This window comes from Podarcis melisellensis, assembly GCF_964234715.1.
Source record: "Podarcis melisellensis genome assembly, chromosome: Z".
Classification (NCBI taxonomy): Eukaryota; Metazoa; Chordata; class Lepidosauria; order Squamata; family Lacertidae; genus Podarcis; species Podarcis melisellensis.
In genome coordinates, this window is record NC_138547.1 from 17,946,381 (window position 1) to 17,962,230 (window position 15,850).

Below are 15,850 nucleotides of genomic sequence, written 5' to 3' on the forward strand. Positions count from 1 at the left end.
TTGGTCCTCCTAGGTAGGTATTGTCTACACTGAGTAGCAGCTGCTCTCCAGGGTTTTCAGACACTGAGCCTTTTCCAGTCATATCTGGAGGTGTCTGCTTGCAGTCCAATGTAGCTGCCATCTTGCTCCAAAAGACTCCTAAACTGCTGCATCATTTTAGCTCTTGCCTCTTCCTTATGCTGTTGAGTGAAAAGAGAAGAGGCAGGTTAGCTTCATCTCTCTGCTCCTTTTCCTCTGAAAAGTGACTCTCTTCCTCTGAAAAGTGTTCTATTGTATTTGCTTTCACATCTTAAGCCCTAGAAATAAGCAGCTCAGAGGTTTCCCTTGCATTCCTCAGCATTGGGGGGAAGGGATCTGTTTTGGCAGATCTTCCCAGTATAAAAATACAGGGTTGGGAGATTGAGGACTAGGCACCATCTGCTCTGCAACAGAGGCACCCAACTGATTAACAGGTGCAAACACTACATTATACTTCATTGGGTCCCTATTAGCTCTCTATTGGATTTTCCAACGTATCCAATTAATGGTGTGCAGACCAGCACCCTAATAGTCCTAGTAGTCCTCAGTGGACACCCGTTAGCTCTCAGTTTGATTTCCCGAGTTGGCAAACAAGGCACATTTGACACAAGCAGACAGTGCTGGATCTGTCAGATCGTTGACCTTTGCATCTGAAGCAGGTCACTCCGATAATGAACTTGCCCTAAGCTCCTGCAGCTCATATTCTCCAAGTGCCCAACTCCACAGATTTATGCCCACCCATCAGTGTTATTGCTTAATTGGAAAATAGATTAATTGTCTCTTTCAATGCAGCTTAATTGGATTTGCATTCACACCCTCAGGTCTTTCCCCCATGCAGAGTTCCCCTTCCTATGCATAGAGGCGTAGGAGATAATGGGGCCATCAATCTGGAGAGGAAGATGGGCTGGAGGGGTCTGTGTGTATGTGTGTGTGTGTGTATAAAATATCTCCCTTCAATATCATATTGATAATCAAGGACAAGATCAAACCCAGGTGTTAAATTAACTGCATCTCTGAGAAGAATATTCCCATAGTGAATCTGAAACAAAACCCCATGCATATTCCAAACATGACTACGGTATTGTTCCATCTGTTAGGAGATGAAGTGAATTTGCCATGGGGCATCAAGAAGAAAGTTGAAGGGGAACCCCGGTGGTATTGGATGGGATCCTGGAATTGTGGCTTGAAGCTGCTGCAGATACTATTTTGGAACTGAGGTGGGCTCACAATCCAAGGGAAGGCGAAAGCTCTACATGGGAACCTCAAGAATCCCTGGTAGATAGCAATCCCTGGAATGTCCCCGGATTTCATCTAATGTCCCCGGGAAATGCAGCAGCGGCAGTCTCAGCAGCCTGGAGCAGTTGGCTCTGGCTGGCTCCAGGAGCTGCTCGGAAGTCTCCAGATGATGGTGGTGCAGGGGCTCTAAGATGCAGCTTCTGGGCTGCCTCCACCTTCCCTGACCCCAGCAACTAAGCTGTGAAGGGAGGCTTCATGCTGCCTATAGGAGCAGCCTCCCAACTCCTACTTGCGTGCAAGCAGGAGCAGGGCTGGGATCTCTCAGTTAGGCAACGGGAAGCCTCCTTTCCCAGCTGAGGGATCCCTGCCCCCTCCTGCTTGCATGCAAGTAGGAATGGGATTGGGGCTGCTCCGATGGGAAGGGAGGCATCGCACTGCCTGAGCCTCACTGCTATTCTCGGCCCTCCTTCTCCGCCTTCCATGCCTGACCCACCATGCACCACTTCCCCACCACCACCACTGAAGAACCAACAACTCAGGGGCTGCCCAGGCTCATGGAGAAAGAAGATAGAAGCCTCGGAGGAAGGGGAAACATGGCGGTTGAGGACAAGGCAGCGGCCACCCCTCTGCCACTGCCATCGCTGCAGCATCAACATCCCGAACGTGTAGTATGTATGTATGTATGTATGTATGTATGTATGTATTTAAAGTGTCCCCAGATTCCTTGAAAAAAGTCTGGTAACCTTACTCTTACCACCAGAAAGTTATTCCTAAGGTTTGGGCAGGATCTCCTGCTTTTGTCATTTGAAATGATTGTTTTGTGTCATTCCCTCTGGAGCAGCAGAAAGCAAGCCTGCTGCATCTTCCATGTGGGAGCACTTCAGATATTCAAAGATGGCTATCATGTCACCTCTCAAAAGCGAAGAACAGGAGAGAGATGGTTAACCACAGGAGACTCTTTCAGATTTCAACAACCTTATCAGTGACAACTTCATTTTTTCCCCTAAAACAAAAAAACAAAAGAAGACAAAAACTCCAACCCATCTGTGAAAGGTGAGTCATCAGAGTGTCGGTGATGTTTTGAAAGGAAGAGCTAAATTTGGCCCGGGAACTCACGGGCTTCAACACGGATTTCTTTCTTAATTAGGACTAGGTGAAATCTAAGCCTCAATTAGAGGTGGAAATAACACCAACCAAGGCCCTGAAAACTTTAAACAGGTCTTCTGTCATTCCCCACCTGCCTTTTATACTGATTAGTCAATGGCTGATCTAATTAAATGTCAACAAATCTGCATATTACTAAGACCTCCTGATAGGGGGCAATTTTCTTGCACAGCAATGCAGAGGCTCATTTACCGCGTAATAATGCTCAAATTCTCTGCTAAATGAGAAAACATCTTTTTCCTGTTTTCTTCCTTGTTACTCTTTTGGACAGTCAGGCACTAAAATTAAAACAGGCCCAGTGGACCACTCACTGGATGGAAGCATACAAAGTAGTCAGAGGTGAGATGGAAGTGTATAAAACCAGGGGTCAGCAAGGTTTATCTTGCCAGGGCCGGATCGGTCCTACTGAGATCCCTCTGAGGGCCGGATTGTGCACAGACGTGATTTTTGGCGCCATGGAAGCAAGTCCCCATGCCGTGCTGCGCCGGTTTAGCGTAGCGCATGAGCGGGCAGCTCAGTTCGGGGGTGGCTCATGGGCAGAGCCAAGCGACCTCCACAGGCTGCTTCCAGCCCATGGGCCTTAGGTTGCTGACCCCTGGTATAAAACTATTGGTGAGATTCCTGCATTGCAGGGGGTTTGACAAATGACACTTCCAACTCTTTAATTTCATGATTATGGAGAAAGTGGACAGAGAGAAGTTTTTCTCCATGTCTCTGTGGGAAAGAATATTGCAGCCAAAATTAATTTTTAGGTTTTGCCAGATAAGCAAAGGGTTAAGACACATGGAGTTCCCACGCAACTCCTCCATGCAGCTGAAGAGAAAGTATGCTTGTTCTGACCTCTCACCGACTGTTTTTCTTTTTATCTCAAGTATGTGTTTTTTAACATAAGATTCTCCCTATCTTGCTTTCACTGCTGCTTTTTGCTGGAATCAAGTCTGAAAATTTATGTAAGTAAACAACTTTGTTTTTCTTATATTACATACGTGTCAGGGAACTGACATCTAAAGCGCCGCAGGTGCAAAGGCTCCCTGAGGTTGAGAGAGCAGTAGCAGCGGAAGAGGGAACCAGTAGAGGGCGAGCAAGAACTCCAAGGGAAAGTGAGTCGGAGGGATGGCTCAGAGACGCTTCAAGCGAAACCAGTGGGGAGGTCTCAGGACCTCCTATAGGGACACCCACACCTCGACGGAAACTGTCACGCCGAGAGGCCAGACGACGTGTTTCCGTTAAGGAGCTTTTATGTTGGAAACGTTTCCGAAAGCAGCCACTTTCGGATTCTACTAGTGATTGACGCAGCCATGCTGGAGGGGCTCCGTCACAGGCAGAGGTTTGAAAACCTGATCAAACTCTGAGGGACTTGCATTTTACGCACAAGCAGCTCATCGTCCCATCACAGCAATCCGAAAGTCACCGAAAGCCAGCTTGTGCAGAGAGAAGCATCATGAGCAACCCAGCCGGAACCGGGGGTGCAGGAGCAGCTGGAGGGGGTCCAAGCCTGGAAGAAAGGTACAGAGCGTTGGAGATCCAGTTGGCGCTGCAAACGGCGAGGCTTGAGGAGAGGAGGGCTCAGGATGCAGAAAAGGGAAAGGAGAAAACCACCCCGCTCGCCAGAAAGGTACCAGGATTGGTGCAGAAATTCGGGGGGGATCCCAGGAACTATCATGCCTTTAGAACAGAGATGCAATACGCTCTAAACTTGCAGTTTGATGACTTCCCCGACGAGGAATCGCGAGTGGCGTATGTGATTGGCCATCTCGAATCCGGGGCGAAAGATTGGGTTAGACCCCTGATGGCAGCGAATAATGAGATCTTAAAGGACACGAGGAAGTTTTTTCGTGCCATGGACCTGATGTTTTCCAGCGATATTGAGCAGGGGGTGGTGCGAAGGCAGTTAATGGCTTGCCAGCAAGGAAGCAGATCTGTCCGTGAGTACTGGACTGAATTTACTATGCTGATTCATAAATTGGGGTGGGACCTATCGGCGGAGCCCATCCAAATGCTTTTCGAAGAGGGGCTTTCTTCAACCGTCAAAGATGAGCTTTCCCGGGGGCCCAGGGCGGAGTCTATGGACCAATTAACCAAATCTGCGCTGGCCATAGGAGCGCGCCAGGAGGCGAGGGCTTTGGAAAGGCGGGAAGGGAAAGGAGACCGTTGGAGGGAGTTCCGCATTCCAGACATTCCAGAGCCATCTTTCCCGCCGGCAGAGCCGATGGAAGTTGGAACAGCGCGGGCGCGCGCAGTTTCAAATCCCAGTGAAGGGCGGAAGAAGGAGGGAAAGAGCGCCAAGAGATGTTATCTCTGCCAACAGCCAGGGCACTTTGCCAGAGTCTGCCCACAAAGAAAGGAATGGCAAGGGATGGCAGGAGCTGTTGGGGGAAAGGAAGAGGAAAGCAAGGAGCAAGTAAAAGCCAACGCCTGGCTGCCACCGTCGGGGCACAGCAGCCAGGCCAAAGAGCAATGAAAGTGCCCATGCCAGAACCTCCCAGACCTGCTTTAGTGATAGAGGTGTTACTAGAACTGCCAAACGGACACCCACTAAAGGTCAAGGCGCTTTTGGATTCAGGCAGCTCCTGTAATTTCATGAGTAAGGAGTTTGCAGCTGAGCACCAGATACAGACCATCCCTTTAAGTAACCCCTTGCAGGTGACTACGATTGACGGCAGAGAGCTGTTGGGGGGAGAAGTTAGCCAACAGACTGTCCCGATGATAATGAGAGTGGCAAGGCACACCGAACAGATAGCGTTTAATGTGGCCATCCTGGGAGGAGCGCCCATCATTTTGGGGATGAGCTGGCTGGCGCTACACGATCCGCTAGTGGGCTGGCATCAGAGGGTGGTCTCCTTTGGGTCAGCGCATTGCCTAGAACACTGCAAGGAGGGGAAGGTCTCGGGAGGAGACAGAGTCACCCTAGCGGGGATGGAAGTGATGGGCAAAGGGAAGGTGCCCCCGCAATACGCAGATCTGAGCAACGTATTCAGCGAAAGGGAAGCAGACAAACTGCCACCGCATAGACCCTTTGACTGTCAAATCAACCTACTCCCAGGGGCCCAACTCCCAGTAGGCAAGCTGTACGCCATGTCAGACAGGGAGATGCAGGAGCTGAGGGAGTTCATTGACAAAAACTTGAAGCGAGGTTTCATCAGAGAGTCCCGAGCGGTGGGGGGCAGCCCAGTGTTTTTTGTGGACAAAAAGAACACAGACAAACCGAGACTGGTGTGTGACTTTAGGGCCCTCAATGCAGTGTCGGAGCCCCTGGCTTTCCCTATGCCCCGAATTGACGACATTTTGACCAGAGTAAGGAAGGGAAAGATTTTTACAAAACTGGACCTGCGGGGGGCGTACAATCTGATACGCATAAGGAAGGGAGATGAATGGAAGACCACCATGTTTACCCCTTTGGGAGCCTTTGAATACCTCGTTATGCCCTTCGGTCTACAAGGGGGCTCCGCCTGTTTTCAAGCTTTTATAAACCACGTTCTGGGACCTTTGCTCTACAAGAACTGTGTGGCCTTTTTAGACGACGTGTTGGTGTATTCGGAAGATGAGGAACAGCATGTGAGGGACGTTCGAGAAGTGTTGGGCAGGCTGCAAGCCAACCAGCTGTGGGTGAAACTGGAGAAGTGCCAGTTTCATACCAAGGAGGTGGAATTCCTGGGGTACCGCTTGTCAGACAAGGGATTGGCCATGGATCCAGGCAAGGTTCAAGCGGTACTGGAATGGAAGACACCGAAGACCAAGAAGGACGTGCAAAGATTCTTGGGGTTTGGGAACTTTTATCGGAAGTTCATCAAGAACTTTGCCCACTTGACGGCGCCCATCACCGACTGCCTCAGCAGCAAGAAGAAATTTGTTTGGACGGTGGAGGCGGATCGAGCCTTTGAAGAACTGAAAAGGGCTTTCGCCTCGGAAGAACAACTTCTGCATGTGGATTTACAAAAACCCATGAGAGTGGAAACAGATGCATCCGACCGGGCTATAGGGGCGGTCCTTCTTCAACCGGGGAGGAGTGCGTCGGAGTGGAGACCGTGTGCATTCTTCTCGCGGAAACTGAATAAGTCCGAGAGGAATTACACGGTGTATGACAGGGAACTACTTGCCATTCACGAAGCATTCCGGAGGTGGAGACATTTATTAATTGGGGCACAACACAAGGTGCAAGTGTGCACCGACCACAAAAATTTAGAGTATTGGAGAACAGCTCGAGTGCTCAACCAACGACAAGTGAGATGGGCACAGGAATTCTCCAAATTTAACTTTGAGATTTGTTATATGCCAGGCCCAGAAAACGTCAGGGCGGATGCGCTCTCACGCAAACCAGAATATTGGGAAGGGGAGGAGGTGATCGAAGAGAGACATGTCATCCCGGAGGACCGCTGGGTGTGTGGGGCGGCGCTGGTGGGGCAACGGGAACTGGTGGAGGAAACAGAAAATGATGAATATGCCCAGGATAAGCTCAGAGGTCTCAGGGGGGAGGGCGAGAGCCCCGGAGGTTTTGAGGAAAGAAATGGGGCATTGTATTACAAAGGGGCACTGTATATACCCGAAGGTGAATTGAGGGGGAGAGTACTCAAGCAGTTGCATGATAGCCCCACGGCGGGACATTTTGGGCAACACAAAACCATGTGGTTGGTTACCAGGGAATTTTGGTGGCCTAAGGTGAGGGAAGATGTAAGGGAGTATGTAAGAGGGTGTGACCAATGTCAGCGAGCCAAAGGGGAAAGAAGGGCGCCGGCAGGGTTATTAGAACCTTTACCCACACCAGAACGGCCTTGGGAAGCGATATCAATAGATTTTATGACGGATCTGCCAAGGTCCAAGGGGAAAACAGCCATCATGGTAGTAGTAGACCTGTTAACTAAGATGTGCCATTTTGTAGCATGCTCACATGCAGTCACAGCGGAAGAAACGGCGAAGTTGTTTGTGGAACATATCTTTAGGTTGCACGGGGCTCCCTCGAGGGTGATCTCAGATCGAGGCAAACAATTTACTTCCAGGTTCTGGAGGAAGCTCATGAGCTTGCTACACGTGGAAGTTAATTTTTCAACTGCCCGGCACCCTGAAACCAACGGGCAGGCGGAAAGGGCAAATGGCATTCTTCAACAATATCTTAGGTGTTATGTCAATGACAGAGAGAACGATTGGGTCGAAAAGTTGGCGTTGGCAGAATTTGCCTACAATAATGCGGAGAATGTGTCCACAGGGATGAGTCCCTTTTTGGCTAATTACGGGTGTCACCCCAGGGCATTTCCAGGGGAAGGAGGGGAGAGATGGAGCGTTCCAGCGGCTGAACATTTTGTAGAAGAGATGGAAGCCATCCATCAGCAGCTCCAGCTCAACTTAGAAAGGGCCAAGGCACAATATAAGAAGCAGGCAGACAAGAACAGAAGGGAAGGTGAAACCATAAGGGTGGGGGATCAAGTGTGGTTGTCAACCCAAGGGTTGCCGTTCAAAGGGGGTTGTAAGAAACTGAGGCCCAGAAGATTGGGACCCTTTGAGGTGATTCAGCAGGTCAACCCGGTAGCTTTCAAACTCCGATTACCCAACCACATGAAATTGCACCCAGTGTTCCACAGGTCGTTACTGTCACCATACAGGGGGGGACGTGAAGGGGAGCACGTCAGGGGACCAGCCTTGGAAGAGAGGGAACGCCGCAACCATGTAGCGGAAATCCTCGATTCCAGGTGGAAGGGTAATCAGGTGGAGTATTTGGTGGCGTGGGAAGGGGAACCGGAGTCAGAAAACACCTGGGTAAGTGCAGAGGAAGTCAATGACGAGGTTTTAACAGAAACGTTCCACCAAAGGTTCCCGAGGAAACCTCAGCCTATAGCAAGGTTTAGGAGGGAGTATTTCGGCACCACCGATGAGGAAGAGGAAATGGAAGGGTTCGCGGAGTCGGAGTTGGAAGATGGAGTGGACTCTGATGACGAAGAGTACCTAGAGAGTAGGAACAGCAACAAGTGGAAGGAAGTGTTCGCGACGTCGGAAGATGAGGGAGGTTCTTTCAGGGGTTTTACCTCCTCACCGCCAGTAGGAGAGGAGACGGGAGGGGGTGAAGGGGGCCCTGGAGGGGAGGTGGATGTCAGGGAACTGACATCTAAAGCGCCGCAGGTGCAAAGGCTCCCTGAGGTTGAGAGAGCAGTAGCAGCGGAAGAGGGAACCAGTAGAGGGCGAGCAAGAACTCCAAGGGAAAGTGAGTCGGAGGGATGGCTCAGAGACGCTTCAAGCGAAACCAGTGGGGAGGTCTCAGGACCTCCTATAGGGACACCCACACCTCGACGGAAACTGTCACGCCGAGAGGCCAGACGACGTGTTTCCGTTAAGGAGCTTTTATGTTGGAAACGTTTCCGAAAGCAGCCACTTTCGGATTCTACTAGTGATTGACGCAGCCATGCTGGAGGGGCTCCGTCACAGGCAGAGGTTTGAAAACCTGATCAAACTCTGAGGGACTTGCATTTTACGCACAAGCAGCTCATCGTCCCATCACACATACGTCTGTGCAATTCTTTGGTTTTAGAGCAATAAAAAGGGGGTCATCCAGTCTCCTAAAGGGCCATTAAAATTATTAATAAGGTTAAGCAACTTTGTCCCAGAGATTTCTACATTTTAAGCTGCAAAGGGACTGCAATTTTAAACGCTGCTAACTCAATGTTAAACTCACATGTGAGTAAGGGAAATAATAAATATGATCTATGTAGCTCAGAATTGTCTACACCGATGACCAAGAATATCAGGCAGTGGTACATTCCCAGCCCTACCTAGGTATTGAACCTGAGACCTTCTGCATGCAAAGCAGGTGCTCCACCTCTGAGCCACAGCATGTCCCCAGAACAGATGGTTTCATCTGTATAGGTGGTTCATATTCCTTAAATTTGCATTCAGTCTTGATATAGTTCTAATTCACCACCCAACCATGTCTGAAAACTACCTCGTTACCTTTTTAAATAAAATTAAATTAAGTTAAACTTTTCTCATCAGCAGTAGCAGACACTACTGGGGAAATACCTGCTCTAGCTAGCCTTTTATATCTAACCCATTAAGAAGACATATATTTATAACACATCTAGTCCACTCACATTAGCCAACCAGGTGCACATTTTGGACAGGACTTAAGTGCAACAGCAAATTTCCTCACCTGCAATTTTCAGCAGCTGTTTTGCATCTGATAATAGAGGGAGGGTAAGAGTCCTGCTGAATCGGGCCAATGTCCTGTCTAGACTAAAATCCTGTTCTGCTTACTCACAGTAGTGGCCATATGCCCATTTTGGGAAATCCGTAAGCAGTATCCAAACACATGAGCTTCTCCCTCCTGTGGTTTCCTGCATTATTGTCTCCAACACTGGAAAGAGAATGGCTAGTACCGCAGAATCCAAACACCTTGTGGATGTGGCTAAACCAACAGCATGGTGCTCCTGACCCAGTTACATGCTACTGGAACAGGAAAGTGCTTTTTTCTGTTTGAAAGGGAAGGCAAGTGGATAACTGCACAGCCTGCTATGAGGTGCCCCCATGTGCCCTACACACACACATAATTAAGTAAAACTTGCAAATGGTTATATGTACTATGAGCATCTGGAGAGTGAGAGCGTGTGGAGAGTGGGGGCACTAGCTTCAAAATCCTTTACCCTCTCTTGAAAAAAGTAGGGGAGAGTTAAACCACCAAGCTAATTGTTCATGTTTAAAAGGAAGATTTACAGCTGTAGCGACAGCTCAGTTTCTACATTCAATTATTTTAAATTATGCCCACAATTATGTTGCATTAATTTGCGCTGCATATGGTGGGTTGCGTTGGTTTGGGGAATTGATGCAATTTTGAGGCTAAATTGATGTTGCTGCTCCTTGATAGGATAGAGATTGATCGCTTAGAAATTTGGATCATGAAAATCATAATTAATTGGAGCAATATGGCAGTGCCATCTCTCCTGCAAGTCAATTGTCTCCACCCCTTTGGAGATGACTTGTCTTGCACTAAGGTCACAGTGACACCCCGCTTCTAAGATTATACATTATTGATGCATTGTGTCACAGGAGCCTGCCAGTCAGTAATCACACAGTTCAAATATGGAGTTAACTCTTTATTAGCAAAAACACAGATATGGCTGAGTGTCAGGCAGCCTAATGAGCAATTGTGCAGCTCATTCCCAGTGGTCTTCCCTCCCTTAAAATCAGTTGCCAAGACTGAAGTCCCCGCCTACTGATCAGGGCTTTTTCCAAGCAATTGGAGACTACGCCTCCATACAACCAACATCTCCTCTGCCCTTTTCATGCCTCTTCTTGGTGTCAGCTGTCACAAAATTATGTAATTTGCCTAATTAATTATGTTATTCATCCCCATTCATTTAGTATATGCAATGAAAGCACAATGCAGATGAGGGGACAATGTAATCATTTATGTATTCTTTTGTGGACTTAAAGCAACAACAGTGATTTGTGCTAATGTCATGGAATGAATAAACGCCAGCAATTTCTGATGCCATTTCATCAGAATGCTTTAACAGCCCTATTTATGAAGAGGAGGAGGAGCAACTACATTTATAATCAAGCTTTTCTACTATAGATAAAGATGGCACAGAATGGCTTCCCCACCCTCATTTTATCCTCACAACCATCTTATGACGCCACATTCACAAGAACAGATATCACAATAAATTTATGTTCCTACTTCTCTACCAAGTCTCTGTTTTTTTAATTAGCAAATGTAAAAATGAAAGAGGATCTCAGCACAACCACAGTAACTTTAATGGTTGGGGTAAAAAAAATCTCTTTTCTCAGGGTACATCAGGGTCGGCAAACTAAGGGCCAGATCAGATCCAATAGCCTTCAGGATCCAGCCCATGGACTGTCCATGGATCGGAATGGAGATTCTGTTCATTTGGGCTGCACCATATTTCCCCTGCACCATTCTATTTCCCTCCCTCACATACACCGTGGCAGCGCCTCCTCCCTCCCTCCCTGTGGCTTCTCCCTGCCCTGCCTAGAGGAGGAAGGGGGCTGGGCTGAGCTGGCTGAGCGCCATTTTAAGCAGCCCCTCTCCAGAGCCAGCCCTTTCACACCGCTCATCTTCCCTCCGCCGCTGCCGCTGCAGCCCTGGTGCTCTTGTGGGCCAGAGAGCGGAGTGGATAAGCTTGCTCTTCCTACCCATGAGAAGCGGCAGCGGTGGCGGCAGCAGCGGCAGCCCCTGGGAAGGTAAGTGCAGCAGCTGGGGTTGGGGGTTGGGAGGAAAGCTACTTGCCCCCGCTTGCCTCTTCTTCCAGCTCTCCCCCTCCCGGTGCTGCTTCTCCAGCCCACCACAAGGTTTGAGGGACAGTGGACCAGCCCGCTGCTAAGAAAAAATTGCTGACCCCTGGGGTACATCCTTCATTGTCCTTCCATTGATATTTAAAGACCTGCTCAGCCACCTCAACACAGCCAAGGCTCACCAAGCAATTGGTGATAGTCTTTTAGGCTCCTACCTAGTTCACACCAACAATTGTGACACAGCCACACAAATGATTGACCATTTACAGAAAGCCTTTGGAATTATTGGCAAGCATTCCCATCAAGCTTGGAAGAAGGAACTGTTCATAGAATCATGAAATTGTAGAGTTGGAAGCAACCCTGAGTGTCATCTAGTCCAACCCTCTGTAATGCAGGAATCTCAACTAAATCTGCTAAGGTCGTATTGAATCCCACTTCTGCCTAGTATGGCATTAGCTAGTCCTTCCAGTTTGCTGTCATCTGCAAATTTTATGTGCATCCCCTCAATACCTTCATCTAAGTCATCTATAAAGACGCTGAACAGCAAAAGGTCCACAACAGAGTCCTGCAATACCCCACCTGTCACTATTTTCCAGGCTGAGTAATCATTAGTACAGTGGTACCTCAGGTTACAAACACCTCGGGTTACAAACACTTCAGGTTACAGACTCCGCTAACCCAGAAGTAGTACCTCGGGTTAAGAGCTTTGTCTCAGGATGTGAACAGAAATCGTGCGGCGGCAGCTGGAGGCCCCATTAGCTAAAATGGTACCTCAGGTTAAGAATGGTTTCAGGTTAAGAACGGACCTCTGGAATGAATTAAGTTCATAACCAGAGGTAGCACTGTAAGCACTCTTTGAGTTCAGTCAGTCAACCAGCTACAAATCAACATAACAGTTTCCTCATCCAGCCTACATTTCCCCAGCTTCTCCACAAGCATGTCAAAAACCTTACTGAAATCAAGATACACCTGCGCAAGCAGAGGATATGACTTCACAGAGTGCTCTCTAGGAATCTACAGGGAACTCCATGTGTTGTAACCCTTTGCTCACCTAGCAAACATGATATTTTGACTGGAGCATCATTTCCCCAAGAACCCCTTCTCATGCGAAGGTATAACAATTTCACACACATTTTATCAAACCACCCAGAATCCCAGCTTGGCTTGAAGGTTCTGGAACCGGCCTCTTGGCAGAGGTTTGGTGAGAAGATCAGCAGTCATCTCTAAGTGTGGCATACTGGGTGTATGGGATGTTAGTTGCTTTGGCTACTTAATAAGGTTACGTTTGGTATGTCTATCATCCCTGCAGGATCCATAATTATAAAAATAACAGTAATCTTCTCCCACCATGTCATGGCTGGAAACAGCTGACTTGCAAATTGAGGTAAGGAAAACTCCATTAAGGATATTCTGAAAATGCATTTAGAGGCAACAAGGAGTCAAGTACTGTATTTTGCAACACCGCCAGTACTGCTGGGATAGATGTTAAGATAGAACAGAGAGGGACAGTTGCATTACACAAACACCATTCTTTCCTGAAATGAAGGAATTACTGCTAGCCAACTCCGATGGCTGTTGACACCCCTTGATTGTTCCAAATTATGCCAGCCAAGCTCTCATCCACATTGCCCAGGTAACTGATCCAGATGTAAACTGCCTTATATTACAGTTTCGACAGAAAGCACAAGAAGCAAAAGTTGTTACCTTTCCTGAAAAAGAGGAAACTCAAAGTATTGATAGGGGCAATGCTTCTGAATGCCAGTTTCTGGAAAGCGCAGGAAGGGAAAGGGCTCTTGTTTTTGGGTCCTGCCTTTGGCCTTCCCATTGGCACATCTTCTAGACCTCTGTGAGACCAGGAGGCTGTACTAGATGGGCCCCCTTTGGCTTGATCCACTAGCACTAGCACAGAGCTGGAGGAAGCACTGCTTTTGAATTACCGGTTAATTGCAGGAGCAGAGAGTTGCTCTTCTGCTTGGTCCCAGCTTGGGGTCTTCCCTTTGAGATACAGTAACTAGTTGGCCACTATCAGAACAGAATGCAGCACTAGACACACCATTAGCTTGATCCTGCAGGGATCTTCTTATGTAGGGCACCCTGTAAAGGTAGACTACTAGGGATGTCCTGTGTCTATGTAAAATCAGGGGCCAAAATGGCAACTCTGTCATTTTGCACTAATGTGGCAGCTTCCAGATCAGGCTCAATGGAAGCCCAACAGAAAGTGCATTGCAGCAGTCCACCTGGAACTTGACACAGAAGCATTACCACATTTTCATTTGCTTTCCCCCATAGCATCCAGATCCTTTGGTTGCTTAACCTCTCCCCCCCCCCACCCCAATCCAGTCGGTATACATATATTTGACCGTATTTTTAAAAATATGTAAGCCATTGTTTATTCTGCACTAATTTTAATCTTTCTCTTCACTTACAGCTGCCGGTTCCTCTGGTGTTGACTTATATCTTACCCATGGGTAATAACTCCTTGCCTTTCTACGTTCTCAGCTATAAATCTCAAAGCACTTTAAAAGGGAGCATATTAAGAGCCGGAGAGAAGACAGCTTTCTACAGTTCATGAATATTAAAATTTGGAGGTTCGAACCCTTTGATGGATTTCCTGGCTGCTCTTTTGCTCCCTTCCACAATTTATGTAGCTTTACATTGCGTGGTTCGTTTCCTAAGAAAAAGTGATAGGAGCGTCATATGGAATCATAGAAATTGTCGTTGGAATGGAATCTGAGGGTCATGGAACCCAACTCACTGCTATGCAAGAATCTCAATTAAGGCCCGCTTGAGAGATGGCCATCCAAACTTTGCTTTGAAACCTCCAATGGAGGAGAGAGTCCACCACCTTCCAAAGGAAGGCAGCCCTTCAGCTGCTGAGCAGCTCTTACTATCAGAAACAGTGTGTCATACCAAATGTAAACAAACTGTGAAAAAAGACTCTATGAATTGAAAGTGGGAATGCTATATGTAGTTCTTTGTTACACAAGAAAATCTTTAATAAAAACTGATTTTAAAAAATAATGGAAATTCTTCCTGGTGTTTAGTTGGAATCTCCTTTCTTGTCATTTAAAGCTATTGGTTTGGGTCCAGGAAGTCCAACTTATCAGTGACCTAAAACCAGAGCTTTCTGTTTCAGCTGGAGCTCACAAAAGTTCAGTTCCAGCACCTCTCGTGTGGGCGCCATTGCAGCTAAAAAACTATATTCCAATCTTAGTAGTGAGAAAAACAGGAGATTGCGCGACGTTTTTGGGTGCACTTCCTCTCACTGATTTGTCATGTCTGTAAGAACAAGGCAGCTCTGACTCTGTCCTTCTCCATATCATCAACCAGCAAAAGGCTCTAGGCTATGAAAACTGGCTCTTGAAACCCCCACCTCTGCTAATGAGGCTCTTCCACCCTCCTCTGATATTCGTTATTCCTTTTATTCCTTTCATTATGTCTAAATGTGGGCCGACAGTTACACAGCTCCTTTTTCACGCTGCATATCTCGTTCCTAATTTGCAGGATCTTCCAAATGCCTGACTTGAATTCATTTGTGCATAATCATTTTTTTTCCCTTTTGCATTTGCTTCTATTATAGCTCAGAAGTGACAATTGCTGCTTGTTCAAGGGGCTTATATTTGCACAGTTTGTTTCCATAGATACTTGCAGGTCTTTGGAGGTTGGTATATTGGTATATACCTATCCAGCGATATATTAAATTAGGAAGAAGGAGACTATCAGTGGCTACTAGCCACAATAGCTATGCTCCGTTTTCACATTTTTCATTGGTGCTTTTAGACATCAACAATGGATTCCTTAGCGTAGTTCTCCCTGTTGAGTCTTCCATTGGTCTATATCATTTATTTTCTGCCCTAAACCACTGGTGATATCTACTCCCATGCTGTAATAATTGCATAAGTGCATCATGCTTTTTTTAAAAAAAAGAAAAACCCTACTCACACGCTGCAGCTTACATTCATAACTATTCTAGTTCTTTCCTTGTCCCCTGTGAACTGCCATTTCCACACAATATGGGCTGAAAGGACATTTAGCATTGTAGCCAGAAATGATCACCCCAAAGCAGACCCAATGATATTAAAGGCCATGGCTAGCTTAGATCCATTCATTTCAAGGGATCTACTCTGGAGCATGATTTCATTGCATGATATTTTCAGTTCTTTCTGCTTAGATTCATGGAATTGTGGGGACCTCATGG

At 47.4% G+C, this 15,850-nt stretch overlaps 2 long non-coding RNA genes across 2 annotated transcripts in view; both read left to right on the forward strand.

Moving 5' to 3' along the window:
• LOC309362340 overlaps window positions 1-15,850 on the forward strand; it is a 167,301-nt gene that overhangs the window by 113,487 nt on the left and 37,964 nt on the right. The window lies entirely within an intron of this gene.
• Window positions 1,427-14,567, forward strand: LOC309361865. Its single transcript, XR_014164677.1, has 3 exons — window positions 1,427-3,368; window positions 12,962-13,036; window positions 14,081-14,567. It is a non-coding gene; the product is annotated as an uncharacterized lncRNA (long non-coding RNA).